The sequence below is a fragment of the Vespula vulgaris genome, chromosome 15 (genome assembly GCF_905475345.1).
Source record: "Vespula vulgaris chromosome 15, iyVesVulg1.1, whole genome shotgun sequence".
In the NCBI taxonomy this organism is placed as follows: domain Eukaryota; kingdom Metazoa; phylum Arthropoda; class Insecta; order Hymenoptera; family Vespidae; genus Vespula; species Vespula vulgaris.
This window is the reverse complement of record NC_066600.1, coordinates 4,017,934-4,031,678: the sequence shown is the minus strand read 5'-3', so window position 1 is coordinate 4,031,678 and position 13,745 is coordinate 4,017,934. Positions and strand designations below refer to the sequence as shown.

The window sequence follows — 13,745 nt, the reverse complement described above, 5'->3', positions numbered from 1 at the left end:
GTGTAAATATGCGTATACGTCAAACTGGTTACTTAAATATCTCTAAGTCTAAAAAGTTGTTTCAATTATTCCACGAGCCAAAGTCAAAAAAGAAGAAGCAGGTTTAGCTGCTACATTAAGAACATAAAACATGTATTCTTTTATTTCCCAAGAGGACCGAGCGAAGGCTATGCCAAAAGTAAGCTTTCCGAAAACGTAGTCTTCTCACGATCAAGACCAATTCTATGAGAGACGATCATCTCTTGTTTTAGATTAATCCGCCCCTTTATCTGTCTTTTTCTTACAATTAGCTCTGTGTCACGGATAGAGACTAACAATAAGATCAATGAGGGTATTCTTTCAAGATAGGAGAAAAGAAAGAAAGAAAAGGAGAAGCTATGTTCTCTCTCTTTCTCTCTCTCTCTCTCTCTTTCCATCTCTTACTAACTAACTCTCCCACTTCTTCCAAAGAAGCCAGGTAAGCTCTTGCGAAACGAGACACAGACAAATAGCAGGAACGAAAGAGAGAAACAGAGAGAGAGAGAAAGAGAGAGGGAGGGAGAGAGAGAGAGAGAGAGAGAAAGAGAGTATCTTCGAAGATTAAACTTTCGATATCTACTCGACGTTTTCAGTCGACTCGCAAACGTCGTTCCGAACGTGCACCTGTTTCGATTATCTCGTTTACATTATTTTACTTCTCTCGCGTGATACTTCGAAAATCTGATTTGTCGTGACGGCGATTGTAAAGGAAGTAAGTAAGCAAGCAGTACGTAGAGGAAGGAAAAAGAGAAAGTGACGTTTACATTCGTTGAACGAATCGATGAATAATACAAGAAAATAAAAAGAGAAAAAAGAAGAAGAACAAAAAGAAAATAGAAAGAAGAAGAAGAAGAGAAAAAAGAAACGAAAGAGCGTAGAATTGTAAGTTTACATTACGTGAACGTGATCTTTGTTATTTCATTTTTATATAGTATAAGTTAATATTAACTCGCCGGCAATCATTCGGTTTAAATATCGTTCACTCCTGTGAAAATATTTAACGAATGTTTTATCAAGCTCAGAGATAGTAATTGCATGAAATATTTAACGAGAAGGTCATGAAGCGTGCAAAGTCAAAATTTTTTTCTACACTCATTCGATAATTTCAAATTTGTTCATTTCTGCTTTCTATTGTCTCTCCTGCCTTTCTATGATTTTTCATATGTATCATCGAGAATTATAATACCGTTCTTCTATTATTTAACATTACCTCGTGCCATATATTTCATTTTCCGGAATACAGTTTTCGACAAGACTAAACGATAAATTATTTTGAAACTGACCGTACATTTATAATTAATAATTCGTGATTCTCTCTCTCTCTCTCTCTCTCTCTCTCTCTCTCTCTCTCTTTCTGGTTTTCAAAATACGTCCATTACATAATATTAAAAGAAATGACGATTAAATAAAAAATAAAAGGTGATAAAATAAATAAGAAAAGGTGTTGTAATAATCTGACGTATTAAATATTTAAGACCTCAGTTTCTTCCTTTTCGGAATTTCTCTCGTGAGTTATGTATATGAAGATTTAAGGATAGGTAAGGAAAAGGTAAGGGGAAAAGGATAGGGGGAGAGTTTTCTTAAATAGACATGGCAAGAAAGCAGTCAGGATTAAATGTTACTGAACGATAAATTCGAAAGTAAGATAACAGAATCGGAGTGCGATGCTTGTTATCTCTTTAAAGCTTCGGTCACTGTATCGCGGTGTGCTCTGGAAAGTCGAAAACTTTCTTCCGGAATTACGGAGAGTTTCTTACCTGGGGGAAGAAGATATACCGCAAAAAGAGAGAGAAAGAGAGAAAGAGAGAGAGAGAGAGAGAGAGAGAGAGAGAGATCGACCCGCGAGTTTACTTTCTTGCTCACGAAGAGATAATGCGTGACGTATTTTCGAGGAAACTTTCGACGCGATTTTCAAGATGTTCTTCTTCTTCTTCTTCTTCTTCTTCTTCTTCTTCTTCTCCTCCTCTAGACTCCTCTTTTCGTACGCGCTTAATTACGTGCAAAAGGGCATACCCGCGAAATGCCCGGAGGCGCGAGTAATAAATTTAACTTTTCCACGATCATAATCTCATCTGAAAATTTTCTTACTAGCGTCTCTCGAACGTTAAGTACATATACCCGAGATAAACGATATTATCTAAGTTGTAATCTCTATTCAATATTATATTCGTCAGAGCGATATAATATCGAAATCAGAAGATTCTTAGTTAAGAAATACGAACGCATAGAACGAACCTGATGTTTGATATTATCGAACGAATGAAATTATATGCGCATAGATAACTAAGTAAGTACGTATATTGGTGCGTGTGTTTGTTACGAGTCATTACAAGTGGACATTGCTTGAAACGACAGTAATTAATACTCTAGCTTCCTTGCTCCTCGTCGTTGAAACACACGTTCAGTAATAATGATTCGACGTGAAAAACAGAATGACGAACGTTTCTATGGACACGTATGTATGTATGTATGTATGTATGTTTTGAATTTTTGCTATCTTTTTATTAATGTCGTCATGTCGAACTAATTGATTCGCAGACAGTTTCAAGAGGCTGCGGGAAAGATCGTGCGAGTTTTTTTTTTCTTTTTTTCTTTTCTCCTCTTTTTCTCATTTTCTCTTCATTTCCTTCTTCTTTTTCTTCGGTACTATCATTTTTATCAGTGAACTTAATCATACCTCTCGTTATTCTTTTCGAACTCTTCGATTTTACCATTAATCGTTATTATCATTATCATATTTCTTTTTCTTTTTTTCTTTTCTTTTTCTATTTTTTTTTCTTTCTTTTATTTTTACATTCCCTTAACAAAATGAACATACAGAGCTTCGATTAATTACCCATTATCATTACTAGTTCACTATAAACTTTTTGTTTCGTTCTTTGGGTAGGATCGATCGAACCTTTATATCTCTCGTCGTAGAATATTTTTCATTATCTTTTTCTTTCCGTTTTCTTTTTTTCTCTCCTTTTTTTTCCATTTGCCCGATACGATACTCATTAACGAGCTCGATCGTCTCGAATTTCCATTAACAATAATAATAATACGAACGATGCTTCATCATCGGTATGTACTCTTTTAGTAAATCTTCATTCTTCGACTCAATTTTCATTTCTCGTTGGATATACTTTGTCAAAGTGAACGCATTTTTACTTTTCTCATTTTTCTCTCTTCTCTCTCCATATATATATATATATATATATATATATATATATATATATCTTTCTCTCTTTCTCTTTCTCATTAAAATTATATTCCATGTGATCGTTATCGCGAAGACGTTGCAAGTAGAAACGCGGTTTCCGTCTTTTACAAAACTTTGCAAGGTTTCTCGTGTTCATCGTCGAACTACGAAATACGATATGAAACGCACCGAAGCCCCGAAATGAAACGCACGAACTCTCTTATTCTCTCTCTCTCTCAATCTCTCTCTCCCCCTCTCTCTCTCTCTCTTCTTTCTTTCTCTCTCTCTCTCTCTCTCTCTCTCTCTCTCTCTCTCTCTCTATTTCTCTTGCATTTCGAGAAATGCAGTCTCTGAGCAATTTTGTCCCCCGACGGAAAATTAAATCGAAACTTTCCGCAGCTGAATCGCTCGATCCTCCTCTTCTACTCGTTTTCCCTTTGGACCCACCTTCGTCGTATAATCTCACGTAACGCGATAGCGTTGAAACAAACACCCTGTTTTTCCTTCTCTCTCTCTCTCTCTCTCTCTCTCTCTCTCTCTCTCTCTCTCTCTCTCTCTCTTTCTCTCCTTTTCCCTTTCTGTTACGGTTTGCATTGCAATTTTCAAGAACTCGATATGATTTTATTTACGTTGAGTTTATAATTAATAATGAAATCCATACAATAGGTTTCTCATCGTCATATCCTTGTTTGCTTAATACTTCGTGACAAGCAAAACGATTCTTATCATGGATTTTATGATCGAGAAAATATTATCAAGAGATGTTGCATTTAACAAACAAAATTATATGAATAAACTTTTCGTCATTTTGTTAAGCGACGCTGTGCTAACTAGATTGTTGTAAGTATTGACTTTAGAACGAATAATAATGTGAGATATTGTATTTTCATGTTGAATTTAAATGGGAACGTATTAGCTTTCGAAAATCCGGTTATTTGGAACGTGAATGATGTAACTATAATAATATGCGCTTTTGCGTTGGACGCGTATAGTCGATCGATCAAATCCGTATCTATTTGCAAGAGCTGTTGTATAGAAGCTCGGATATCAGAAATCTTAGATATTGTGTGGCTTCCTTTCAATATTCGACGTATTTGGCAACTTGGAAATGTACCGAAAGCAGAGAAGATACACGGATGAATCCTGAGAAGGTTTCTATATATCGCTTGGTTCATATTTCCATTCGTCTAAAACGTGTTTAAATCTTTCCAATGAACTAGATCATGGAAAATATCTTATTATCGCACGTACGATTTTATCGAATACGAAATATAGTCGTAAAAAGAAAAAAGGAGAAGAAAGGAAGGAAAGAGAAAAAAGATATTAACTAGTATCGGGAAAAATTTTTTTCTGTGACTTTTGACATTTATGATTCGTGAAAATATCGAACTCGCTTAAATCGTTTCGTTTAAATTTTAAATTTATTTGAAATCTTCGAAGAACGTGCTTTAAAAGACATTTGTATGTATGTATATATTCATTTTTTTTTTTTTGCTTTTTTTTTTTTAGGACGGAAAGATCGGAGTTTCTACTACCAGTCGGAGGAAGGATATTCGAAAATGGATATCAGGATAACGTTGTTGTGTTTGTTTCTGTTTTGTGTTGTACCGAGATCGACCGTCGGTAAAAGTCGTTTTACCAATCCAGATCTTTTCTACTTTCCCGACCAAGCGGATTATCTAAAACGAGCTAACAAATGTCCGGATAACATGATTTTGTGGCTAGGAAATGGTCGTTGTTACAAAGAAGGTGAAAGAGGACCCTGCAATGTCGGCCGTGTTTTAGTAATCGACGAAAGATTATTTAAACCCTACTGCAAGGATATTCTACAATGATTTGTCTATTGCTGCAAAAGATGGCAGCACTCAAGAAAACCTAACGTTCGATGGCATGTTGGAAAATTGTTTTCATTGAACTGACTCCAAGATGACAGCACTATTTCTGTGAAAAACGTTTTCCCGCGGGAAACTTCGAATAACGAGCTTCTCTGCGAATTCGCAGAGTGGCAGCTGTAAGACAAATTTTCTTTATACTTCGAGAACTTGCGATGTGCCATTATGTCTTTTATTCATCTCTTAAAATGAATACGCGATAAATTGTTCGTTAAACGCATACGTTAAAGAAAATTTGTGTTACTTTTTTTCTTTTCTTTATTAAAAGTTTTATTATAATTACTAATGGACCGTCGAGAGGTTTAATCGTTACTCTCCCGATTTGATCGATTAAAAGCTTATAGTTATATAGAAAAGAAATAATACTATAGAATATCGTTAGCTCGCATAACGAGTTAGATGGATAGTAAAGTTTCAGTATCGTCTCATTATGAAAACTTATGCATCTGTATCGCTTTTTGTATCGTAATATACGACATTTTAATTACAGAAGTTGCAAAGCAGCTATAAACGAAGCCGAGCGTTTGTGCCAAGTTCTGTGAATTAAACCGTACTAATTTCATGTAATTTCATTCCAGCACGTCACGTCGCGAAATAAAATGTCACTTTGTCTTTCTCTTTCGTAAAAATGTACGCGTGCTCGGCCACGTTTTCGTATTATTTCACGCACGTGGCTGTATTTAATCGTTTTTATTTGTGAACGAAACTGAAGAAAAAAGAATAAACTGAGATCAAAGTGTTCATTTTATTTCACAACGTACATATGTATTAAGAAAAAAATATATCACGTTATATATATTAAAAAAGGAATATCAAAGGATACGTATAAAGCATACATACATACATACATACATACATATATATATATATATATATATATATATATATATATATTAAAAAAATTGATAAGAATATACGAAGATATTTAAAAAAAATTAATAAGAATACGAAGAAGAGATATATAAGCAATAATGATGGACGTCTCTCCGATCTTAGTTGCGATCGTAATTTGCAGATTGTAAAAATGTAATCAAGAAGACGAAAGGTAGCACGTTTAATTACTACGCTCCGATATGGCGTTGGGAAGAAGAAGGGTGAGTCAGATGAGAAGGAGTGGACGGGGGTGCTCGTTCGTTCTTTCGTTCGTTCGTTCGTTCGTTCGTTCGTAACAAGCCACCCCATCGGAAAAAAAAGAAAAAAAAAAAAGATTGAAACAGCTGTCGCTTCCTCGTGATCTCATTATGCTTTATCGAAGGGTGTTCACCTCTTAGGCGATGTAATATTTCAGAGGTCAATGTGACATCGATTCGCAATTTGGCATGGTTCTTGACAACACGAAAATAAGAGAGTGCTAGAGAGAAATGATCTCAAAAGTTACGAAAGCCGACCACGGCATTCTCGTTCACGATATTTCAACACTCTTCTATCCCTTTCATCGTGCGTGGCACGAGTTACGTGCTGCGAGTAACAAGCGAGTTCCAAAATGTTTTCGATTAACCCCATTTTAAGAAGAATCGACATTTCCTCGTCTTTTCTTTGCCAATACGATTCTTATCTTCACGACCATTCTCATTTCAAAATACGTGTTTCTCTTGATCGACCATATTATTACGAAATATTCGAAACATCTGTTTTAACGAGTTCAGTTTATTTTCGTTGATAAATAACTAGATTTTTAAAAGTTTTATTAAAGATTTTTAAAACGTTGAATTTATTTGTATTATTTCATAATATCTGTATCGTATAACTTTCTCAAATCGATTAATTGAAACGTATATATTTATTAGTCACAAGTTTGGCATGGAGATACGTATGTGGTTTATGAAGCAAAGAATTTTGATCATTATAATTGCAAATATAGATCGATAATTCTTTATTATATATTAATTGTTTACATTGCATCATTTTTGTAATATATAAGATAGTTATAGGATGATTAATATCTTCAAATTTTATACAGAAAATTATTTTTAATGTTCCTAATTCTAATTCTTAATTCTAAAAATTCAATCAGTTTATTTGCTTTACTTGTAACAATAGAAAAGAAAAAGAAAAGAAGCAAAATTAGAAAACTCGTAAATAGATAGTGAACAAATAGAGATTCTATGCAATTGTGATTTATTATTAATATATGAAATTATTAATTTTAATTTTAATTTATAATTAATTTAAATTTTATTTGCAATGCAATCGATTATATAATTAATTTATATCATCATAGATCGTATATATTCTTTTTCTTCTTTTTCTTTTTTATCACAGTAGATCGCGATACATGAACGATTTAAAATCTTTCAAATATTAAATAATGAAATAGACGGATAAATAATTAAACGTTTAAATATTATTAATGTTTGATTAAAACATGTTTAATTAAATATATAATTAAACAAATAATTAAACATTTAAATATTATACGTGTATCTCAACATATCAATCGTTTTCTTGGTAAATCGTAGAATGAAAGGGAACGGGGCTCTCGTAAATCCATCGTGTATCGTTCGAAGCGTGAAATCGAGGTAAATCTTCGAAGGCAGAAGTCGCGACTATTAAATGGCACGAGGAAAGGCAGGCGTTCGCGACAAGATCGTTTGTCACGTTGCTCGTCGACCCGACTCCTTTCAGCTTTTTACACCTCGACGATGGCGACGAGCTCGAATACAAGCGTCGACCAGAACGAAGATGACAAGAGCTACGATGCATTTTCTCCTTGAGGATTTGTTTTAACGGTAAAAATTTAGAAACTGATCTTCGCCGAGAACCGTTTTCCTTTTTATTTGATATCTTCGATTTTGCGAGAGATATATTAAGATATATTAAGCACGAGAATTCATCTTTTTTATCTTTATCTTTACACATTCACAATCAAAGAATTTAATTTTATTCACAGTTTTGAATGGACAATTTATTTTATGAGAGTAAAAGAGAGAAAGAGAGAGAGAGAGAGAGAGAGAGAGAGAGAGAGAGATAGCAAGTCGTTAAGTATTATTTAAATTAATATATTTCGTTCTTCTTTTAAATTTATTTTATATTCTTTTTTAAAAATAATTTACTGCGACCTATCCTTTTTACTTGAAATTTTACAAATCGTTTATAATTCACTCACTTTTGTTTATATACGAATTTGTTGTTTTAAGCCAAAAACAGTTTCCCTTTAGTTTATCTCTCTTTGTTAGAATCCGAATTTGTTTATTTATTTCCGTCATGATATCAGCCTCGTTCGTCAGTATATTTTAACTGTATTTTATTTATTTCGTTTTAAACAAACTAAAGATTCGTTTAATCTTCTCACTAAGCTTCCAACACTAGTCAGTCCATAAATATGAACAATTCATAATATTTTTTGTCAAATATTTACAAATGGTAGTAGTGATATGATAAACAAGTAAAAGGATATATAAAATATTATCGATTATTTTTGTTTATTGTTTGAACCAAAACGATCGAGCAGTGTTCCTTCAATATTTATCTTTTCAACAGACAAAAATCAATCGGGGGTTAAAAAGCAAGTAAATCCTTTTCCAAACAATATTATTTAATATCTATCTCGCACTTTCGTTTTATTTACCAATAACATTATTATCATAAAAATCGATATTGTAAGGATAGAGAAAATCCGTCAGGAGACATGAAATATCCATTCACCCGTTTAAGCAATCTTTCTCTCTCACCTCTTTTCCTCCTTCATTGATATCGTCTTTCAATTTCGTATCTTGTGTCATTCGTTCCTGAGCTAGGGGAAATGATAGCTGCAGAGATTTCAAAGATCTCTGGTACCGGACATCCTCCTCCTTCACAACTTTTCGTACCTACCTCTTTGTTAAGTAGATTTCAATATCCGACCAGGCAACAGTCTTTTCGTATGTGACGTGTCATACTAAGTCAAGAGGGAGAAAGAAAGAGCTAGAGAGAGATAGAGATAGAGCGAGAGAGAAAGAGATAGATAGATAGATAGATAGATAGATAGATAGAGAGAGAGAGAGAGAAAAAGAGAGAAAGAAAGAGAAAGAGAAAGAAATCAGTCGACGGAGGATGAGGAGCGTACTAGGAAGAAGTGAAGGTGTGGTGGAAAGAGGTAAAAAGGGCGACAGGAGGTGCAATATTCTTGGCTCGCATTGTACGTGTCCCATCGGTTGGCAGGCGAGCTCCCTCTCAGCGACAGCTTGACAGAACATACGCTCCTTCCCCGCACGAAACCTCCCCTTTTCTCTCACCCTTATTCTTTCTCACTTTCTACTTCCACACCTTTATCCCTTTCTTTCTTTTTTCTTTCTTTTTTTAGAATCCCCCTTTCTTCTTCTTCTTCCTCGTCTTCGTCTTATTCTTACTTGAAACCTCAGTCCGTTTCAGTCTTCTTCTTCTTCTTCTTCTTCTTCTAGTTTCCCTCGTCTATTTTCTCAGTCGTAGAAAATAAAAGTTTATAAGACGTCCGTGGTTGAGCGTTGTGCTACGCACGCCATCGTGATATCGGAACTATGGTTATAGAAGGGAAAAAACCAAGAGGGAGGGTAAAGAGGGAGATGAAATGGAAACGAGAAAAGTGGGGACCACGTGCAGAAATAACGTTCGTGTTTTTGATTTGAAGCACGTAACCGAACCACATTGAAATCAGATAGGGGCGCGAGAGAGGACGCTAAACTGGCTCCGAGGCTTGGAAAGCTTGCTACGAGAATACCTAAAGCTGTGGGTGGAAGGAGCTTGAAAAGGATGAGGAAGAGGAGGACGAGGAGGAGGAAGAGGAGCTTGCCGTAGGTGTGGAAGCAAGCGTTGCATGCTACGAAGGAAAATAAGAGAAGATAGGTTTGGAAGTGAAGAGAGAGAGAGAGAGAGAGAGTATAAAAAAAGGGTAGAAGTGGACGTTGCGTCCACCGTAACTCGAAGAGATCATCGAGGTGAAGGGAAAGGGAAGAAAAAGGATCGAACAGCCGCCTTACGACGGCTGAAACCTGCCACTTTCTAGGATTTTCGAATAAATCGGCGTTACTAGCAGCATCCCGCTCTTCTTACGCTATAACGGAGTCTACTTTGACCCAGACTTTTCTAACCCATGTCTCTTTCTCTTTCTCTTCTTCTCAGTTTTCCTCTCTCTTTCTCTTTTCTCAACCTTATCCAGAGTTTTCGTTCCGTAATCCGGATGGGACTGTTAGCTCCTTGAAAAACCAATCGAAATTCGTCGCTTCGTCCAAACAATGCTCGAACTACGGATTTTCTTGAAAGAATCGAAACGAAAGAAAAGGTTTTAAAGAGAAAACTTGCTCCTGAACTTTTTCTTTCTCTTTCTTGAATTTTGTTTTTCTTTTTTTTTCTCTCTTTAATCTTTTTTTCTTTCTTCCTTTTTTTCTCTTTTGTTTTGTTTTCTTTTTTTTTCTTTTTTTTTTTTTTTTCATTTTCTTGCAATAATTCCTTAAACAAGCGCGCAGAACAAAGTCGAGACATAAACGAATGCTAACGGGATAGCGTTACACGCTCGTATTCTCTTGACAAAAGCCGTATTCTCTCCGCAAGAATTTTTCCCCCGTTCTCTTCATATTCATTTCACGTGTCTTTTTTCTTGCTTCTTTCTTCTTTTTTCTTTTTTCTTTTTTCTTCTTCTTTCTCTTCCTACCTTCGTCTCTCCCATCCGTCGAGATTACACGGACTTAAAGTCAACAGTCGAAGAAATGACTTCGTATATAGTCTTCTTTATACTCTACCTTGCTAGAGGTGTATCTAGGATTTTATATATATATATGTATGTATATATATATATATAATATGTATATTCGTGTGTAGGATAAATCGCTGAAAATATCGACTCGTTGAAATTGAAATGCGCTTTCCCTTCGCGGGATATCAATTTAAAAAGAACGAAGAAGAAAAAAAGTAGAAGAAATAGAAAAAGCTGACGATATATCGTAGTTTTAGTTTTCTCTGATGCTCTTTAAAGCGATTATCTTTTATCGCAATATTCGTCAATAGGTTTTTAACAAAACGCGAGAAAATCGATCCACACGTAGTTTCCTTGTAACCTATGTATATTCCTCATGAGAATGGACATGATCGAACGTTCTAACTGTCTCTGGCATTGATATCTTTGCCTCTTAATAATGCACAGCCAGTCAGCATGCCAACATTGACGTATAACGCTTGAAAATGTATTATGTAGTTATCATACATGAATAGTTAGATAATATATCAATTTCACATTGATATTGGTTGGAACATTGAATAGGCATAAAACACGAGATTTAAAGCGAACGTTTTAACAGGGTGAATGCTAGTGTAAAAGTTAGCAAATGCATCCGCCATTCAACTAGGTAGATATAGGGGTACAGATAAAGGAGGTGAGATCGCTGTTTCGAAAGTTTCCACAGTCTTATCTGCGAGACACATTACTTCTTACCAAAACTCCAAGCCGCTATACCGAATACGGGAGTTAGAAGAGAGGTGACAAATTATCTTTCCAAACACGGACTCCAACGCTAAATGTTCGGCGTTAGGAACGATCGCAAGTGCGATTTACGCGTATAACGAAACTAGGATCTTCTTCTTGACTTTTCATCCGGTCAATTACGTGAAGGTTTTCAACTTTGAAAGAACGATTGACGAGATAAAAAAAAACAGGAAGAGAAAAAATGAGAGAGAGAGAGGGGGGAAACATAATTTATTTTCATGAAAAAAGATAGAAAGAGTTATAACGTAGGAAAATTAACATGAGAAACTACTATACTATGATACAGAAATCATTACTATGGTAGTGCAAAGTATATAAATACATATATTATATATATATATATATATATATATATATATATATGTATGTGTGTATGAAAAGTGTATAGATACATATATAGAAATATATCTACATAAAATAGAGGAATATAATTTATTTCCATGAAAATAACATAGAAAGAGTTACAACGGGGTACCATTAATATGAAATACTACTAGATAATACAGAAATCATTACTACGACAGTGCAAACAAATATATACATACTTGTACAGGCAAACGTATCTACATATATAAATATACAAGTAACTACCTATATAGATATATCAGGCGTTAAATCAAGAAATAAAGTTTATCGATAAGAATTTTCCTTTGAATGTATTAAACAAAAAAATTTAATAGAAAGACATACAGAACGTTATAATCGTAAATTTAAATTCGTCATCGTTTTCGAGCTGTTATCGCTTAGTTGGTTCTTTCTCATCGTCAACGTTATAGTCGAGCGTATTCGTTCTCTCCGACTTCGTTCTCATCGGTCGTCCCAACTTCGAACGCGAGTCGCGCCATATTTCAAATGTCATATTAGCGAGGACCATGCGTCTTCCACGAGTAAAATGTCTATGCTACTAGCGGGCCAGTCTGCAGCATTGGCGGATCGCATGACGCGAGTTCCTCATGGAGTAACGCAGGATCGTGTCACCTTCCTGCTTCGCCACCAATTACACATTAATGCGATGTCGTGCTATCTAGGGGATAGGGTTTGCTGAAGAGGAAGGTAGACAGATAGACAAAGTGAGAGAGAGAGAGAGAGAGAGAGGGAGAGAGAGAGAGAGAGAGAATGTGAGGGATAAGTATCCTTCGGGAGTACACCCTCTTCCGATATGCGTATATTGCTCAATTAACCTACTTTTCGTAGTTGTAAAAGAGCCACAAAGCTTGATGAAATAAACCTGGGGGTTATCTTACGATTTTGTTCGAACAATAAAAGTAATTATCTTTATTGAGTGAGGGAGCCTAATAATACCTACAAATCGTTATCGATTAAACACGATCGTTTTTGTTCGTAGGGTTGATTATTTAGGAAAGAAAGAGAGAGAGAGAGAAATTTTGGTTGATCACTTTCTAAGAATTTTGTGTTTTTATTACTATATACGTATATAGATGATTGTATAAAAGATCTATATGATAGATAAATTTGTAAAGTAACGAAATCCAATATTCTTTATTATATCTCTATTAATTCATACAGGTTTTAATATGATTAAATTTCGTAGAATTATGAGATTATACTGTAAGATTGACTTTTAATAATTAATTACGTTTACGGTAGATCATTATATTGTATAAATATCGTTTGAATAAAGTATGTGTCATAGATACTATATTGAGTTCGATCATTAGTATAAACATTAAGTATAAACAGTATTAATATAAACATTCAAGATCAAATGTATATGAGTAATGGACATTTAAAAACCAACGAAGGGCGAGAGTAGTGATTCATTTGCGTTGTGAAGCCTGATAGTGTCGTATCAAAGTCGTATAATTTCGTAACGTTTCATTCAATCACGAGGAAAGTGGTATTTTATTAAATTAATACTGGCAATTTCATAATTTGTACATTGATATATAGACAATATTAATAAAGGATTGATCTTTTTAATTTATAGATTGAAAAATTAGTTATGTATATTAGATATAAGTATGTAATCAGCATAATTCTTTTTAACGTACATACGTCTTATAGCAATTTTCCAACAAAAAGTACTATTTTCGTAATTTTTAGCAATCATGCTTTTACGACATTATCATAATATTTTTCTTGTGTCTAGACGATAATTAAGTTAATAATTAATGGTTAATTAAATGCGATCGATTAAATTCATCTAATTTTCAACTTATACATATATACAGGCATGCACGCGTATGTATGTGTGTGCCTG

The 13,745-nt window shown here is 34.4% G+C and overlaps 1 long non-coding RNA gene across 1 annotated transcript; it reads left to right on the top strand.

The window, feature by feature from the left end:
• LOC127069433 (uncharacterized) lies at positions 1 to 13,471 on the top strand. The gene is made up of 2 exons (XR_007783543.1): positions 1 to 900; positions 4,709 to 13,471. It is a non-coding gene; the product is annotated as an uncharacterized LOC127069433 (long non-coding RNA).
• The last annotated feature ends 274 nt before the right edge of the window (positions 13,472 to 13,745 follow it).